The sequence below is a fragment of the Temnothorax americanus genome, unplaced genomic scaffold, assembly GCF_048541705.1.
Source record: "Temnothorax americanus isolate GAGA-0224 unplaced genomic scaffold, ASM4854170v1 Scaffold23, whole genome shotgun sequence".
NCBI classification, from domain to species: Eukaryota; Metazoa; Arthropoda; class Insecta; order Hymenoptera; family Formicidae; genus Temnothorax; species Temnothorax americanus.
The window spans coordinates 2846313-2866327 of NW_027509371.1; the positions used below are offsets into that span (position 1 = coordinate 2846313).

Consider the following 20015-nt stretch of genomic DNA (forward strand, 5'->3'; position numbering starts at 1 on the left):
CCGCGTCGCGCAGCTGATCTTTTGGTTTAGGTAACGTCGCACATTGATTCGCTGTAAAGACTCTAAGGTCGTCTTTTGTGCGTGCGACGTGGCGTGGCAGAAAATTCGGAGAAGCGTCGCTGGCGCTTGAACTGTGCAGAAAGATTTCGACAGAAAAATCGTATTGTGCAAGCCTCGACTGCGCAACTGTGCTCGGCAACCTGAGCGAGAGGTAGCAGGTCTATTGTACACGGCATTGATGACTCAGGTCAGGTAGAGCGTGTGCGACGTTGGAGAAAAAACTCGAAAACTACCCGCGGAAGTTAAACTTCTACCGAGGAAAAAAAGACCGTGAGAGGAAAGAAGCCTGTTAAGTTTTCCTCTTCCCTCGACGAGTCTTAATTCCCTCGCGTCGAAGAAAATGAGAAAATTCGCCAAGAAAACGTTCACGGCGCGATCGGTCCGAAGAATGAGAATACGCGCTGATATGGAAATTTATTTGCGTACGCGATCGTTATCGTCAAATCGTACAAACGCGGCAGCGTCGAGAGAGCAAGGTGGAGGGGCATAAAGCTGACGGTTACGCGACGTTGATAGCACACAGGCGTAAGCAAACCTTATTTTTGGGTTTCGCGAAAGTGAATCCCCCTCACGTTTCGTTGCTGCACACGCTGCATTAAATCGGTGATCCATTTTCGTTGCGATGATCTGTCAATAAACTCTCAACGTTTCGAACATCGCGAAATATGGGTCATTACGGATGTTGTTCGGGAAGGAAGAAAAAAAAATTTCTTTGTGTCTACTATTTTTATCCGCTGGTCTGCCGCAATCTTGATAAACTGGAACGATGCGCCTCGAACGTTTGTTACCGCGTTTCCGCGATCTGTTCTATATTCTATATAGTTCAATAATAAGCACAAAAGTTCTATAATTTGTTTTTTAATTAGAATTGATTAGTCGAGAGTCACACAATGGCGGGAACTGGCGCGGAGAGGAAATCCTCGAACGCGGAAATAAATGAACGGTACATATACATATTTCGGCGACATGTGCGCGGCTCACGTATATGCGTCTTGCCCATGTATGAATAATGCGTAATGGAGCGTGCACTGTTCGTACCTAAAGACGGCGGCTATTTCTGACACCAGATACACACACGAGTTGCGGTTACTGCATCCGTCTCTTCATTTTTTTTTATCCTGGGCTTTTTCTCTTCAAATAATGATGGCATGCAGGAGATTCGCAGGTATATGTAACACCTCGGGAATATAAATCTCATAGAAAATGACTGTATTCGCAGGATTTTCATTATTGTTTCTGAGTCTGTTTTCTATTGCTGCACTGCTGCACCAGTGTGCACTAGTTCAGCAGTGCAGCAATAAAGAATAGACCTTACGTTTAACAATTCATAAATCTAATAATTATATATGTATTAAAGTCAGTCGATCTTTTCTCAGCAAAAATTTCGAGGAGTACCATAATTATTTATATTAGGTTATCAGTTTTTTTATTTTGATTTCATTATTAAACGGTAAAGATGTTTAACAACTCGTGAAGCTAAGCAATCACATTTCGGTTAAAATCAGTCAATCTTTTGTCAGCAAATATTTCGAGGAGTACTATATCGTTTCATACTGGATTATCAGCTTCCTCATTTTCGTTTTTTTTTTTTAATTAAATTTTAAGATTCTGTTAAAATAAGAATCTTGTGACTCTTGAAGCTCAAGTTCGGTCTTCCCCTTTTTCCATCGCTCCTGGGACCGTAATTCTCGAACCTGTCCTAATGAGATCTTTGTATGCGACTTTCTGTTTGAAAAGCATTTAATTTTGCATGCGAGTTTCATGAAAACGATTCGAGAATAGGGCTCCTGTATACCTAACTCGAGAATCGTTCGTTACTCGATTCGCTTACCTTCGCTTGGGAATAACCGTTTACGAATTCATTGGCGAACTCTTCATTAAAAATACATGTTCACGACTTGTGGGATATACTCGGGCCGAGTGGCAACACACGGCCGACAAAGTCGATTCAGCGGCACAGTGGCCGGTAGTCGGCCACCGTCTATTCCCAGTGCGTTGCAACACATAAGCGCGCGAGCGATCTCGCCGCGTTGTTATTCTTAACCTGACGGCGGGGCGAGGGACGGGGTGAAAAAAAGGGCAAAAGAGCGTGTCTATGACGTCAATTGGAAAAGGTTCCCGTCGTGCCACGGGACGCGAACCGCGCGCGATACCTACTCGCTCTGTTCTCCCATTCGCCGTCCCCCGTCTTCGTCCGTCGTCGACGCGAGAGCGCCAAAGAGCCAGAGGCCTTTTTTTCCGCGCTCTCGTCCCCTTTCGTTCGCCCCCGTCATCCCCCTCGCAGCGCCTGTCCACCGCCAGCACGGTTAGCACTGGCGAAAGTGCGTCCGCGACGGCATCCGCGGGATTCGCGCGCGTCAGGCAATTGGCCGCACGTCAAGCCCATGCCAGCTATTTGCAACCCTCGTGGATTAATTTTAAGAGGGAATGACAATTTGGGAACTATCCGCCCGCCGTCACCGCCGCCGCGCCGCTCTCCTCCTTCTCTTCCCTCCTCCTCCCTTTCGCTTTCATCAACGCCGACCGCCGTGGATATCCGTTTGCGATTTAGCTCCCGAATTCTTCTCGGGACGTCCAGTTGAATGAAACGTTTCGTTTTAAGGTGGCAACGCGACGCCTTTCAAATGAGATTTCTGCTGCGTCTTCGTCGGCAGGGCGCTTCGTCGAATACATCTAATTCAAAAGAATTCGTACTCCGGTTCCGCCGTAAGATGAAAGTAACGAAGCAGTCACTCTCGTCATTTATATGTAGTTGGAGTGCTCGTTCGCATTGAGACGCGGATCGATACCGCGCGGAGGAGCCGGCCGAACAGAAACGCGAGCGGCTTTTATCTTGCCTGCCTTGTGATTAATTATGCGGGCTTATTCGTTCTCGCTGTCACTGCAATTAAAACGCGCGCGCACGTTTTCGCGGGTGTAGGTGAATGTCAGGGTCGATGTACACGGCGGGGATGTCGATCGAGGGGAACGGAGGGAGAGAAGAAAACTGAGAGGCAAAAGGGCTTTCATCCGTCGTTATAGCGTGATGCTTGAAACCCTCGCATCTACAGAAACCGCACCCTTGTGCAAATCCGATAGGGTCGCGGGAGAAAGCTCCCGCTTGGCTGAGGAAAAGAAACAAATGCTCACCCGAAGGCAGGGAGGCTTTTTTTGCGCAAATATGAATTTTTTTTCAGCATTGCAATCCTGAGAATATTCAAATTCTCTGCAAGAGTTCTCTATTCTGCAACAATATTATTAATGGCTTTCTTTTTATTTAATTTAATGTTTTTAATACTAATAATATATTTATGATATCATAAAAAGAGCATTTATTTTATTGTGCATGATATCAATTTTTTGCACACTTTGCATTAAATATTTTAGAAACGAAGCTAGTATTCGAAAGAATGCCATTAATAAATGACCAAATATATAAAATTTAGTCCGTATATATAACTCGTGTCTCTCAAATATATTATTACTTTGTAAGATTCAACCCTATAGCGATACGTGCGTGAGTCTGGGTTCACGTTTTTTTGCGATTTTTTTTTTACGATTATCTGAAGGGGTGAAACATGCGTGCACAGATTCGAAACGTCGTAACTCATCAGGGTCGCGGGAACAAACAGTGGGAACGGCAGCAATTGTCCACGTAGCGAGCGAGTGCTAATGACCAGAATTAACCCCTTCGTCATTCAAAGTACGCGATCACCCTCCCTTTTGGAAATTTACGGTATGTTAGGTTCTGAGACACATCAGTCCTGTCCAGTGCGTCCTATTCGAAACACTCTCCTCGGCCTAAACCCTTTGCGGCGAGTTTTATATTGGCGAATGGCGCCAGTGTTTCGTCAAGTAGATTTATATTTTATATTCCTTCCTCGTTTGAATTTCTGCAGAATTGAGTTCAATTACTTGAAATTTCTTATAGAAAGCCGCGAAACTCTTCTCGGCGGCGGAGATCGGTGAATGAATTTCCGGGACACTCGTGCGAGCAATAATCGACATGAACGGGGCTAAATTTAGAACGCGACGTGGTCGTTCTAAATTTAAGACGACTTAAAAAACTCGACGATGCCCCGCCACCCCCTTTTGCTCGCTCCGCGTGTCGTAATTGCACCGCGACAGCCACTTGGCAGCCATTTCCTGACATAATTTCTTCCATCGGCGGATATATGCAACAGCTCGGTAGATTCCGTTATCTTTTATAGTTGCGATCTTTAAGTATTAGACGATGCGTGCGCGTCAAACGTTACGAATAATTTTCCGTACACGGAGAGAATTTTTTGTTATATTTTACCCTTAAATTCACTACAAACTTGGGACAACTTGGCAACCAAGGAATTTTTAAAATATATACAAAAGACATTTTACGAACAACGTGTTAAAAATTACCAAGCAAATTGGTAAATTTTGGAAAATTATTGAAATTTCTTAGATATATATTTTAAATCAGTAAAATTAATCAAACATATTTTATATTTTAATGTAATAGATATTAATATTTTTTATTATGGTAGATATTAATCAGAATAGCTCGCATAAAATTTTTGGTGGTAGGTACATGTCCCACAACTACTACATGATTTCAGGGTAAATTTTAAGAGAAAATTCTCTTCGTGTAGCTTTCTATGTGACCGACTTGTATGACGTAGACGTCATTAAAAAAACATAAATTCGAAAGAAATGACGCTAATAATTTATTGGAGACAAATACCTCATTTCATCGTATGAACATTATTGTTCGGCGTTAAAGTAATTACCAGCTGGCTGATTGTAAGAGAGCACATTGCGCGTTCTTTCCCTCTTTTTCTCTCTTTCTCCAAGTGCTCCGCAGTCGTGCTCCGAGTGACTCGAAGAGATATGTTCTTTTTTTTTTACCAACCACCTGTTTGTGGCGAGCCTGTCGCATTGTGCACACGCACATGTAAATATCTCTAGCTCGTTCGTAAATTGAGCAACGAAGAGCGCTCGCTTCTTCTTTCAGAGCGACAAGAACGGCTCTTTTCTTCGGTTGTTAACTTCGTGACATATGACATGAAACTAGAGATTTTCGGGAATTCAAAAGGATATATCAAAATATGCATAGCATCCCCCACGAGTCGCAATCTTAATTTAGATCGTAGATTCCCCGTATTGGGAAAGTCAGCTTTCCTTTCTCTTCTTCTTCCTTTTCCCTTCTTTTTTCTTTTTACGTAACGAGAGGCTAGCGATAAGAGATCGCAGAAATTGACGGTAGCATATAAGAATTTGTGTCATGCTCGCAATTACGAGCCGCACGAGGCGCAGCCTCCCTTAAGGCAAGCGTGCGCCATTTTTCCCCCGCCATGGTGGCGATTCCGACACGCGCCTGTCGTACCGTTGTCGCGTGGCGCACGTCGTTCACCGAAAAGAAATACACACGGGACGGGCGAGAGCGACGGAGAGGAGAGATCACGCGACGGGGGTGCGACGAGGACGTGGTGAGTGCGGGAGCGCGTTTGCGAGAGGCGGATCGAGCGAGGAGAGAAGAGGATAGATCGCCACCTGCCACCGACGAACAGGCAGATGTTGCCTGGGTCCGGCTTGACCGGCTTGACGTCCTCGAATCGCCTCCTGATCACGCGGAGATGCCCGAATCGGCAACCGGGAAAATAAACTTGCCGGCCGGCTTAAACGACATCGATATACCCGCGTCGTGTCGCGAGCGATGCAAGAGAACCGTCGTAGATTTTCTTTTTACTCATAATATGCGTTGCGCTTTGCAACAAGAGCGCGATGGTACAGCTGGTCTCGATGATGGAAATGAACTTTCCTGAACGGCTTCAAAGTAAATCAATGGAAAGACGTTGAGATTTCGTCGTCTGCAACGAGTTCCGCGAGTATCGCGAATGGTCCCAGTAACTGAGTTGTCGCTTCGAAATAGCAATAAGTTCGAGATAACTTTGGGCAACTCCGGAGAAATCCTTTCTTACGCCGTGAGCGTCTTAGTCCGTGACATCATCAGTTCGCGGCTTCCGCGAATGGAATTAACGCGTAACTAAATAACTCTTCGGGAAGTTGAGCCGTACAGGCGAGAAATAAGCTCGGGAGAGATCCTCGTTTCGACTTTCATCCAAGAGAGAACTTCGGGGATTACAGGAAGCGGGCGAGAGGGTCGTCGTCGGGATGTGGCTGCTGTTACCAAGTGAACGTATTAACGGCGGCGGGTACGCGGTGGTAGGAGGTATGACAGATGTTGAGAATTTCGACCTCGAGAGCCGGGCCGGCGGCTGCTGAGAGAGAGATGTGATGTTGGCGAGAAGACAACGGAGCATGCGGTGGCGCGTGGCAGCATGGGCACCATGGTGGGGATAAATATAGGGTGTATAGGAGACACTTAAGACGACGATGATGGTGTAGGGGAAACGGAGATGCTGGGGAGAGAGCGAAGGAGGGTGAGAGACGACAGGCTATCCGAAAGCTCGAAGGGCGTTGAACCTTTTCTCTAAGTCCGATTAAATCGGGGGCCCTTCGAGGTGTTTGAAAATTTACCTTCTTTCAATGCCGTTTGTTTCTTCCACGTTCTTTCCAATCGAGATAACGATTATTTAAAAATGAGTGTTCGGCGAAAAAAGACAGTTTTTGCCGAACGACGAATCGACCGATTAAGCGGATCGCATCGTTTATTTCGTCATGTCGGTAGCGAGTTCCTGGGCAACGGAAGATACTGCGCGGAGATAAAAACCTGCTGCATCGAATCGAGGACGTATGGGTACCGATCGGTATTCTTCACCAGCTGACACCCCGCCCTGGTGGCGCGTGCCGCCGACTCTTTTATGAGAAACGACTTTCGTCTCTACGTTAACGAGGCTACCACGTGTTCTTCGTGATCCATATAGGCAGATATCCTTAGAACGAGGGATTTTTTTGCATCCGCGTTTCGCGAGATCGACGGGTATCGATATCGTCGCGTTGCACGGCGCACGTAGTAGGCACAATAGTAGTAGGCACAAGATCCACACTCGAGATACGGGCATTATCAATCGACTGACCACTGTCCGACGTCCCTGTTGGAAACGGACAATGCGTCAATTTGCCCCAAACTCCACCTAAACGACCAGACAATCAGACCAGAATGATCAGACTCTAATTCGACAATTGCCCCAACAATTACGTTTATTCCAAATTTGCAAAATATTTATAATTTATCGGAATTTAAATAACATGATGTTATTAAATTATACAACATGATAATTCTTTGTTATGTCTCTTATTAAAAAATGAATTAGGTACAAGCTTCAACGAAGAATAAACTCGCAAATTAGAAAAAAAAAAATAATGGATTGCATTGACTGGAGAGATCTCGAAACTCTCCCCTTAAGGGAAGAGTTCCGATTCGGGAAGAGTGACAGCTTCTTCCGCGGACCAAATGGACGTTAGTACTGTTCCGGTTCCCCTTTTCCGCCGGTCGCGCGCGCCGGTGAAGAAGGCGCACGAGGGCGGTATAAAGTGGGTGGATGATGTGAATAGGATATGTTGTGAGCGATTCGGTTGAGTATTGTTGATCGAACAATGGCGTCTGGCTTGTACCCCGCTGAGGGTACCCCAGGAGGCAGCTGACATTCCCTGACTGCGACAGAGAAACGGCACCGTTCGGCTAGGAGCGAGTGATCAATTTTTATCAATACGATATCGGAATAAATTCTATGTGATTCGCGGAAAATCCCGAGAAAGTCTGGAAAATAGAATTCGAGGAGCGTGACGCGACAAGAGAAAACGAACTTTTGCATTAAAAGAAAAGGAAACGATCCTATATTATGTCAATTGAGATGATTATGTGATGAAATGTTTTAAAATTTTATATAACTACTTTTAAATTGTTTAAAATTTTATATAATTCCATACACATATAATCTCTCTATATATAATTGTTGTATATAAATATATAAATGTCATATATACATAACATAATAACGAAGGAAATAAAAAGAAGAGTAGGCATTTCTAAATAATACTTGAATTTTCGAGACACACTATCGATTCGTGAATTACTGTATTATACACTGGATTATATATTAAACATGAAAAAAAAATTTCTAAAAACTGCTTTTTGTATCAGCGTTTTATACAAGCATCTTGCTTAATATCGAAAGGACTTTTATTAATTTTATTACATATTAAGGAATATTCGAAAGTTGGAAAGCATTACAAGCAGTACAACTAAATTTCATTTCATTTAGACAATGAATTCTATATTTCACTCGTGTGTTCCAAGCAGAGTCGTAAAATTGCTGCCGTTAGTTTGCTTTGTAATCAAAATTGGAGGACACTGCCCTATTCATAATTAGCAAGACTATTCATCCGTTTATAAAATTATTTACTTGATTACGCACGCAAACCATGTCGGTTACACAGAGCTGACGAATTAAAGACAAATGATTTTCGATTTTTTCAATTTATAACGTTACCTATATGTCTAGTAACTTACAATTTGATCTAAATTTTTTCTATAATTGAAAATATAATTGAAAATTATTATAAAAAATTTGGGTTCTGCGAGCTCGAATCGGTCCTGAAATAATTTTACAAGTACATTTTTTAGTCGAGTTTCGTTTATTTCATGACTTGCTGTGTCGTAAAATCACTCTTCTTTTATCTTTTGTCAATTCGTTGTCTGGCACACAGCTGTGTCGCTGCTTCAGCATGACCAGCGTGCATCGCCGCAATAAAATGTGCATCGGGAATCCATTGAAAAGCACACCTTTGGCGGAGTATCGGCGAACAATTTAGGCACCCGGGGCCCTCTCGTTGTGTCGGTGCCCTCCTGCATAAAATTGACACCTGGTAAACATATGCCGAATCCTGCTTTTCATATTTTCGGATGCTCCCGACACATGGTTTTCTTTTATCTTTAACTTATGTTTTACGGCGTTCGCGGTGTGTAATAAATCGCCTTTCTGTCTTTCTCGTAATTATTACGCATAGAAATGAAACTCTTTATCGATGTTGTTCTTTGTTCGCAATCAAAAAGATGTAAATAATTATCTTGTTGTAATAATTAGCCATATTGCCTTCTGTTTAGAGATACGAATATTGTAGCGTATTGACAAATTATAATATAATCAAATTCTGAAATTTTTGCATATAATTTTGCAAAAATTGTTATATTCGTCTAAATAATTACAATTTTTTTTTTTTTTTTTAAGTAATTATTTGCACAAACTCCATAAACTATGTTCCGTTGCACGTATCTTCTCGACAAATTTTATTATCAAAATAATTATTTTTTTCCGTAACGACGTGTATCTACTAAATAATTTCTCGACGGATACGCGAGAATGATGGAAATTTCTCTATGTGCAACAGGCAAAGTTTAGAGGGTTGGAAAACGGGGAACATCTGGCGCCAGGACGGCTCCCCGTTATGAACTGTATCGGAATCTATCCTGGAGAGAGGCAATAAGGAATACGAATATATTTGAATAAAACCAAAGGTGATGCGCGCTCCCTTTTTCAATCCGGTCAACCCCGGCGCGTTATTATAGCTATCTTCTGCATTTTTCAATCCTCTGCGAGTCTCTATGGATACTGGTTAACGCTTTTGATTATATGACGAGAACGTTTCAAGAGAATTGAGAGAACAGGACACGAAAAAGCATCTGTACCGAAATTTATTCCGTCAATCCGAAAATTGCTGACATATTATACGCACGTCTTTTCGCGTTATAATACATTTATAAGTAAAACAAGTGTTAAATTAGTTTCTTCATTGTTTTTCTTTTTTTTCGAGGCATGTTATAATATTTGGATCGCGCGCAAGTTATATTTAAGTTTACTGCAGGTTTGTTTACGTCGTTTTTTCGTTCCGCGCCGGGATAACGTCCTCTCGCGCCTGACGCGACAGACTGCCTCGTGAATACTTAAGGAGGAACGTTTCTTTCTTACGGAGAAGATTTCGAAGGGACGAGCGAACACTCGACGTGACTTGACCGTGCCCTTTGTGCGACCGGCGATCATGAGGTAATGAACTTTGTTTAAACGATCACTTGGTAAACTCCGCACGGACAGAACGCATAGCACGTGCCGACTTCTCCCGCTTCTCTTCGCGTTTTTCCTCGGCGCGCTTTCTCCTCGCGCAGTGTACACGGCCTGACCGAGTGAGTGGACCAAGATCCGTAGGTGTCTTCGGTTTAGCATCCATTTACTCTTTACACTGACAGACTTTATGACAGAAAAAAAGACTCCGTTTTTAATAAAATATGAAAACGCGAAGACGTTATATTTTCTGGACTTAACGGGGACAACAATAATTTATTGGATCGGCCGACATGTACGCGCGGATGTGCGTTTTATTGCGATATAAAGAGGATCCGGGGCCGTTAATTTTCCCGACGTTATTTCCGCGTAAATTTCGAATTTTTATCGATCGATCTACACGATGGGAACAGGTGCGAGGACGCGAGGACGCGATACTGAAAGTGATCGGGCGACGCGTACATGCCTCGAGAATGAAGTAATTACTAATTACTCTTGGGAGTCATCGCCAGTTGCAAACCGGTGACAGTGCGAGAATAAACGTCGGTTTTTGAAACGAGCGAAAGTGAAAATATTCTCGACTTTTATTTTTGTAAAAAAAAAAAAAAAAAAAAAAATACAGGAGGAAAAATGAGCTCCGTAAAAATAAACCTCTTCTTTAATCGTTGAAATTCGACAATAGTTTGTTGTTGAAACGCGGCGGCGTTGTTAAAGACGGTTTAGATAATGTAGTTTTCGTCTCTAACATAAGTTCATGCGTATAGCATAATTGCCTTTCTACTTGCATAAATTCCATCATTATACGATGTCCGTCCGCAGCTCGGCAGCCTGTAAACAGAGCCTATACAACGCGATCGCCACCCATATCAGGTGGACGATAACTGGACAGCATAAACGTTCCCGTTTCAACGTTAATCGCGTTTTTATTCACCTGTCGGATTCGTCCGCGGGCTCGATTCCAATTAAGGCATGATGGGCGATCGGTTGGACATCGGCACGAATCCTCGAACCGCGAGATAAAAAGAGCCGAAGAGCCAGTTTTGTTGTGCCTCGTGTCAAAATATTGTGGATATATAACATCCTTTTCTTTATATATATATTTTAAATCTAATCATCAGAACGATTATCTGAGGCTAATCACGCGCAACAAATGTTTTTTAAGTTTTTTAAAATAGAGAGAACGATTTAAATGCTTGGCAAACACAGTTACGTTACATGCAGGAACTAAAGGAGCACGTATTTTTTTTCTCAGAAGACACCGGTGCGCTGAGCAGGCAAAAACGGTTGTCGATTTGCATGTGCAAGAAATGAGAAGGCGAATTCCTGCACCTCGGTATCTTTAATATGGGTGGTGTCGCGTCGCTCAACGATTCGCGACGATTTTAATCGAGCGTGTGCAATTAATTCGCGAGGGTTTCCTTTTTTTTTTTCGCCAAGCACGATTACGTATAAGGGAAGCGTGTATAGCGGGGGAATTCTGTCAATGGGATCGAGGCCGGTGCAAGGTGCATCACGGTTCTCCTTCTCACCTTCTTTTCCCCCTTGTCGTCTTATGCGAGTTCCTTGGTACCTGGTAATACCGTATACACATGCACCACCGGTACGGCGACCGAACACCATTGGACGACGGGCACGCGCACGCACCTGCCACGCATCTTTTTCGAACGGCCTTTGTCGAGCCGCCTCGGTCGGAAGGAACACGGCAGCGGGAAGAAAGTTCCGTCATGCAAAATAGCCGAGAGGGATTAAAGAATGGCGGAAACGCGATCCAGCGCGAGTACAAGGCTTATATTTATAATTGAGGAAGTGGTGAACGTTTGACAAAATGCGGTGCAGCCGAGAAAGGAGTGTTTTAATTAGAGAGTTTACGTATGGAAGCTCTGCATGATTATTATATTGCTAGCGTGAACACGTGCGAATAAAACACATTATAACTATAATACACACGCATATACATACATTTAGAGTATATGGCACATAATATTAATTTGTATTAATGACTATAATAACGTTAATTTGTGATATTCGTAATTAGTAAGTTGTGAGCGGAAATTAAGATCGATGATTATGAAGAATATACCCGCGCATAAATAAAAATGGCAGCACGCGTTTAGTACTTTAAATAAATGTGATCTAGTTAAATATCTTGAACAGCTTCGTTTTAAATAGAAAGATATTGAAAGGGACAGTCTCTTCAGTTGGAGAAGCGGTCTCGTAGGCGTGACCTCAGCTGAGGTCTTTTTACCTGCTCTGATGATTTAAAATCGAGGATATTGCGTCGCGTCGTCCCGAAAAATATTACGCCAGTCTCCTTGCCAGGTATAAAGGTCGCCGTTTAAAAGGATACGTTTCATATCGCGTCACGTCTTACGAAACCTAATATCGAGAGTTCACTTAACATTACAAATTCCGTATTGACATATTCCACATAATTTGGTACTTCCGCATAATTTCGATATTACCTAATCGCGCAGGTACCGACTTTCCGAGAGGCTTAAATTATCCTTTTTAAGTAATATGACGTTATATGTATATTTTAGATAATATGAATAATCACGGTGTAGATGGAGGAAAGAAGTCTCCATAACATTCTGTGCATTTCCTTGAAGTCGTTTCACATCGTAAAACGTAATTTTTTTGCTTGTGTTGAAATTTCTAAAGACGCGATTTTCGAACAGTAGCTCAGTGGGTGCAGCTACCTGCATCCTTGCGTCTGCCAAAGACGCCGATCTTGTCGTTTCGGATCACGTCCTACGATTCTTGACGAACACGAAGGCCCTATAAAAGATTTTCGACTATACACGATGATTTAGGAAGCTATTATCGAACATGTTGATCCACCGGCGTGACTACCATAAGCGTGCTTGCTATTATGGCAGTGACAAAACCCATGTCAGGCAATCAGCTGCAAAAGAAAAAACAAAATTAGCACAACCTATAGCATCAGAAAGTCACGTTCAAGATTTCGAAAGTGCGCTGAATTTTTTTTCTATTTTTAATAGAACATATTTATCTTGTAATTTCTAAATAACCGTCGATTATATACGTAAAACCGCAGATTATAGAAGACTGTAGAGTAAAGCCAGTACTCTTTCCCGTATAAAGATCGTCTCTAAGTTCCGAGAGGAGATTTTTTACAAGCACCTGTTCTTCGTCTTGGCATTTTTTCAGGGTGGGAAGTCGATCTTCATCTTTTAAGATCGAACATCTGCTTTGCGTAACTGCCGGAACGCGAACGCGATAGTGAATGAACTACGCCGTCTGGCCGTGTAAAAAAAACTATTTTCGACGAAGCATTTAGAATTCTAATTTGTCCGTTTCACGCTACAAACTAAAAAGAATTCGCTCGATACGTCAAAAATTGAAATAGACTAAGAAAAATTTGTTTTTAAATGTCTGCTGCTTAGCGTAAGCTCTCTAAAATAGTGATTTGTATATTTATAATTTAATTATATATTTCATTGATTGTGTGCAATCGAAATAATTACATTTCTTTCACCGTTCACGGTGCTGGCCAGGTGCACTGGATCACTCACTCGCTCGCTCGCTCAACAACGAAGCTACATATGCCGTTCGCTTTTGGTGTAACTATTGCGAGGCACGCACGTGCTTGCTTTTCCGTGCAGTTATTGGAATGTTATAGTTTGTTAGCAAACGCTACCGATGATCGCGTGCACGACCATGCGATCTGCGCTCGGACTTCCTGGCGCAAACTCGCAAAGGCGTATCGACAACGTTACGCTTTTCGTCGACGTTTCCTGATGGATGTCGCGTGGTCGTTGAATTGGTTCAAATGTCGTTATCTGAATCAGCTGCCATTCACAAAAAGGCAAGACAAAGCTCGAGCTTTTTCCGAACTCTGCTTTGAAAATGTTTGAAAATACGCGTTTGTTTCTTTCAATAAATATCATAATATCTTTAGTATTATTATTGAAATAGTCTTCACAAAGTAACTTGGAAATAAATTAACATTAAGTAGGTGAAAATACTCAACGAATCAATTCCGACATTTCTAATTAACATTGCTCGAAAAAAAAAAGAACTATTTTCGATAATAGTGGCGACCTACATGTTTTTGCATAAATCGATTTTTTTATGTTATTCTACATATAGAAGTATTAAAAAATATGTGAATATTTTGCGAGCTATCTCATTTTGTATCGCGATAAAATATATTGTAGTAAAATATTTCAGATATTAATTATAACGTGTTTGCTTTTTAATTATCTTATCTATGATTACTTCTATTTGTGACAAGGTTAATTTTTTATCCATGTTGTGATTAGATATCTTATTCAATTTAATAAGTGTTTCCCAAGTCGCGAACTTTTTTTCTTGACGTAGATATGCATAAACGATGACGGATTAGGAAAAGTCGTTGCGTTGTACGTGCTGAAGATTACTTTTGGCGCGACCTATTCAGGCTGCAGCGGGCGGCGATAAGCGGTCTATTTGAGCAATGAGATAATGGTCTCCTTTGTCGCTACCGAAAAAGCCGATTACGCCCGTGATTGTCTCTTAACAGTCATCCGTATTATCTCGCGCGCTTTTCTCCCGTCTTACTCGCTCTAATCTGAACGCCTTTTATAAACTTGCCCGACAAACCGCTCTCTTCGTACGCACTTTGAGGTCCACACTCTCGGTGCTTCTCGCGTCGCCGATCAAACGTCTCATCCGCGTGTTTATTTAACATTGTCTTAAATTTATAACGCGTTGTCGAGCGCGCCGCGTTTCTCAGATCTTTTAATCTCGAGCACGACGTTACATTGAGGAAGACGCTGCTCTTATCAGCTTCGCAATGCAGTCATTCTCATTTTAGAAACTTTGTATTCGCGCGGCGCTTTTTTTTTTTTTAATCGAATTTTAGACTCGCCGAGTATCCGTTATAGATTCATCTGTTTGAATTTATCAGACTGACCGATAAAAGAGAGGAGGTAGCGACCCGCATGAGCTGGGGTAAAAAAAGAAGGGGGTATTTCCTTAGGCATCGACGCTATTACGTGGCGTCGGGAGTTTCCTGGCATCGCCAGGACAGGTGCACTTAGGTATTGTCCGCGGCAACGAGAGACCGGGCATTTCGTTGTCTCGTCTCGAATGATATGGTGACAGCTGAAGAATCATTACGCGACAGAGGATAACGCCCGTATGCAGCTGCCGGCGGTACATTTAATTGTACCGCAAATAAAGTGTTTGCGATTGTTCTTTATGTTTCTTCGCTGGTTTAGGGGTTTCCTGTTGTTTTGTAGATCTCTCGTGGAGTACTCGCAGGGATATCGGGAAAAGCGACATTAATCTGGAATGCGAGGTGATTAATATCAACATTGCCGTTATTCTGCAAAGAAAACAAGCGTTTAGTGAAAATTAAAATTAATCTTTACAACACATATGTGTAATATTATTGGAATTTTATATTTATTTTTATATTTCTAATTTAAATATTCCCTTATCCTTCAAGAAAGTTTATGACAAATAAAATATAAATACTTAAGTGAGAATAATCGATTTTTACTTACAGGTGTATGTTTATGTATTTAAATTTATAAACTGTACCTAATATATATATTTTTTTAGTATTTATATTTTATTTGTCATAAACTTTCTTGAGGGACAAGATATTTAAATTAGAAATATAAAAATAAATAACTCTTGTTCTACAAATATTTTCATTCATCACTATAAATGTGTACGCACGTATGTATATGTGACATAAATGAAATTAATTGGTTGAACCTGCTTTCCTATAATAACGTTCAATATGTGATATTAAGCAACGTACTTTCTTTACAAAGTCACGTACCTACATGTGCACGACATCGTGCACCGGTACAAATTGAGTGATAATAGAATGATTGTGGTACAATGAGGTCAACTTAGTCCAGAGACTCGTGTCTTCAGTGTCGTGCCTCTAAAAGCACCGCAGTACGTCAAAGCATATTGTGCTTCAATATCCATAATATTGCATGTGCGTCACAAAAGCGAATAAATGTCGCTCCGAAAAATACATAAATATTTCGCGCATAATTTTTCCTTTCCACGCATCTAATTTTGACGGTGCGCAATGACTCGTTTCTCTCATTTTATCGATTACGATATAAAATTCCGATAATCTATTGCTTCAAAGCGATTTATGAAAAGGATAATAAAGGGAGGGAAATCACTTTGATGTTCTTTCATTGTCCTAAATCTTGAATAAGCTGCCTCGTTGCTCCTCCGGAAACGTTACTTTCGAACGCGGCACGCAAATGCCGAGTTGTGAATGGGACTGAAACGCCGCCGAGGAAAAGCGTTGCATGCATACATTTCTTTTTTCTTTTTTTTTACGAGAAATCGTGCGTAATACCCCAAATTTATCGTATAGCCGAACGAACTGCTTTCAGACGCGTTGCCCGTTCGACGCGAGAGTCAATTTCGCCTAAGGGTTGCCAAAGCGTATCTCCGCTTCCTTGCTCAAGGCAAGCGGAGACTCCAAGTCGGTCTTGCTGGTCGTTGCGCGTTTCATTATTTGACACTCTCACCCAAGCCTAGCCTAAAGAAAGTTACAAGACCCAGGTATCATAATCTTGTTAGGTCAAACAAAAAATATCAGCGTAACCGTAATTTCACTTGTCATTTTTTTATAGTTGGTATATGTATATAGCGTCGGTACAAACTCTTAAATAACGATTATGTAATGGACAGCGAATTCTCATTGTATTCTAATCAATGAAGTTGACCGTTGAGAGATACGTTTGCGTTAGGAAATTCGAGATTAGACGAAACCAGCTGCGTTGAGAGAAAATCGAGAGCCGAAGTGGTGAAGTTAGCGACCGTTGGAGGATCCATCGTCTATCAGTTTCCTCTTCTTCGGGGGGGTCGCGTATAGTAATCCGAGCCGGCGATACACCTCCAGAGAAAATGCCCCCCTCTCCCTTCTCCCTTCTATATTTTCACGAGGGGACGAGGATGCGAAGAACGGTTCGCGCACGCGTCGGTTTCTCCGACTTCCTGCCATCCTGCCTTGCTTCCGCTATTTCACATTATGTTATATGCATACGGGTCGCCACGCCGCTGACATCCTCGCCACCGGGAATCCCTATTAAGGAGACGCATCTGCGCGCGATCCGAGCGATTCTTCGCCGTCGTCGCCGCGCCGCCGCTTGCTATAACGGAGGGGCACACCGCGCGGCGCCGAGACGACATGGTAGACAGATGCTGGACCGAGCAACCCCTTATTTGACGCTTCGCGGAACGAAGGAAATTTACAAAATGCGGCTCTTCGCAGCAAGCGTGCTATCAATTCCTGAAAATGCAATCGGAAACTCGAAACCCGGCGCGACCGGAAAAAGGGGGCCCAAGGCCCCAAATAATCAATTCTCTTGGAAAGCACGAAAAGATGTGCTTTTATGAAGCATTTTGCACTTGTAAATATTAAATTCTAATTTTTTCATGCCGAGTTCCTTCAGTTGAGGGAGAAAGACACCGAGTAAATTGTTCATTGTGTATTTCTCCGAGCGTTCTCCAAAACGTATCGCCGCCTCGGATTTTAAGTTCCGTGAACGCGTCGAGTGAGCTACCGAGGCGTGTCTCCGTTTCCTCGAGGTTACGGCCGGATTTGCGAGGCTTCGCGTTCACCTCCGCGAGTACGCGGAGGGCACGTGAGCTACGCCGATTCACTGGCGTTGAAAATCTCTGGCGCGAAGAACAGGGGAAGAAAATGTAGCACGTTTGCACGAAAGTGTCTCGCCCCGATAGACATCAGAAGCAACATCCGGCGGGGATACATTTCGTATATTTTTGTCCGATTATTTAATTTGCACAAAACACTCGTGCGTTACGCAAGACTCAGATTTTACTTGCGACGAACGGCGACAAGTTATATTTTTACTTCACCAAACGGTAAAGAGGTTGAGTCTGTCAGCTTTTTTTTTTTTTTTGCTTTCGTCGAGAAACTTTTCTTTGCACCCACGTCCTGAAATTCACGCGTCTATGCGTTTGCGGTCAACGAGGTGTATTATCATCATCGTATAGCGACGCGGTGAAGAAAAGACGTGCTCGCTGCGCGCACGCGGCCACGCGTGCATATAAATAGCTGCATATGGGCCGCGTGCGTCCGCGCGCGCGTGTAAGTAACAATGTGTGCGGTTTTCACGTGCGCGCGTGCGCGCGCGCGCGCCCCGCGTACAGGCGGGGATATAATGAGAGGACGAGCGGGGAATTAATTGAAGTGGCGATGTAAGAAGCATACTTTCGGACGTGTCTGGCGTAATTATTCTCTCTTACGGAACTGCTGCGTTGTAATTAAATCGTTAAATCGCCCACGGGAATGAAAGGTTCGAGTTACATGTCGCGTTCGTTATAACAGAGCTGTTTATCGTCCGGGAGAAATATAGGCTGTGTCTATATTTTATTATTATCCTCGGACATATAATTACGTGAAAATTATTACAACATAAAGTGATCGTTTCGATTTTGAAACGGACGCTTCCGTGTATCTCCGAGAAGCTTTCCGCGGCTTATCTATCTATTGTATATTTATTGAATAGAGGGCGGACACACGGCGGGCGCCCGTTACTACCGCGCGTAACCGTTTATGCAAGAGAGACGTCGGGCACCCGACGAAAAGGATGTGCGAAAGGAAACCGCGGCCACGGTGCCGTGGGCATATTTCCCATCCGAGAGAGAGAATGCCGAGCCTCCCGACTCGTTTCCTACCTCTCCCCCGCCGCGAATGAAATGTCCGCGACACGCACACACGTGCGCCGGGAGGAGGGACACCGCGCGCGTCAAAATCGCGCGGCGTGACAAAACCCCTTTTCGTCTCGAGAGCCCCGCGCGCGGTCGCGCCGGTTCGTTTTGATTTGGCTTTCGCGCTTATTTACCGAGCGTATTCGCGCTTAGCGGAAAACAATGTCGCGTCCAGTGGCGTCTGCCTATATCCCGTTAAGTGCTGGAACAATGGCCGACAAAGTGACATCGCGACGCCGCGCGCCGTTGTCGAGGGTCATTGTTTCACGTACAGTTTTATTTTTTCTTTCTCCTTTCCGACGCGGTTACGTAATTCTTTCATGCGAGCGTAAAATCGATAGGGCCAGATAACGGCGAAGGACTAAAGCAGCGACAATTTTTATTCGGACTGTTGTAACGGCACCGCGTCCTGTGGTACTTCGCAAGGGTGCATAATATTGTGCACATCGCATGCACCTTGCGCGAATGCCGCAACCTGTCGGCGAAATTTGAGTTATCGACGATTGGGGTCGCGGAGAATACGAGTCATTTAGCGTCGTTACCGGTACACAAAGCCAAACGGGACGGGGGGAGGCCGTCGTTAATATGAAGGGGTTGCGCCTCTGCCAACATGTACTTATATTATAACGACAAGTATTTTCATTGTAGTCGTACTTCTCCCTCTCGCGAATAATAATCGATACATTTACAATTGATATTAGCTCCTTTACATTATATTAGTTCCGCTTGTGCCATTGAAGTTTTCGCGTACACGCCGAAGGAGCCGGAAATGAAGAGCGTCGAATTCTCGCGAGTATCCGTTGTATCGATCGGTGAGATTTCATCTCGTCAACTCGATACAGATCCAATTCTCTTCTCTCAAGCCATAACGACGTTTCTTTTCGCACGTAAATTGATTCGGTGTCTCCTTCGCGCAAATTGAATTTTACTCGGTAGGAAAAGATAGTTCATCTCTCCCCGAGGATCGCTCTCTTCTCTTTCGATATATCTTTTTCTACAGCGATCACCATTAAGCGTTATTAAAAAAACCTCGTTAATAAATTATTTTTGTGCGTCGTGCCTGAAAGTGCCCGCATGGAAATTAAACGAAACGTCGGACTTAAGGGATTGAATGAATTTCGTTGTCCTCGCCCGTGACGGATTAAAGGTATATATGGGTACCTGTATGAAGTTCCTTCGCGCATGACGCCGCCGTGCCACGAATATCATTTTTCTTCCCTTTTTATTTGTCATTATGTAATTTGTAGTTCGCGCGGC

At 43.1% G+C, this 20015-nt stretch overlaps 1 protein-coding gene across 2 annotated transcripts in view; it reads left to right on the plus strand.

The window, feature by feature from the left end:
- The window catches only part of Neur (E3 ubiquitin-protein ligase neur), a 59912-nt gene that overhangs the window by 10361 nt on the left and 29536 nt on the right, over nt 1-20015 (plus strand). The gene's annotated exons all lie outside the window — the stretch shown is intronic.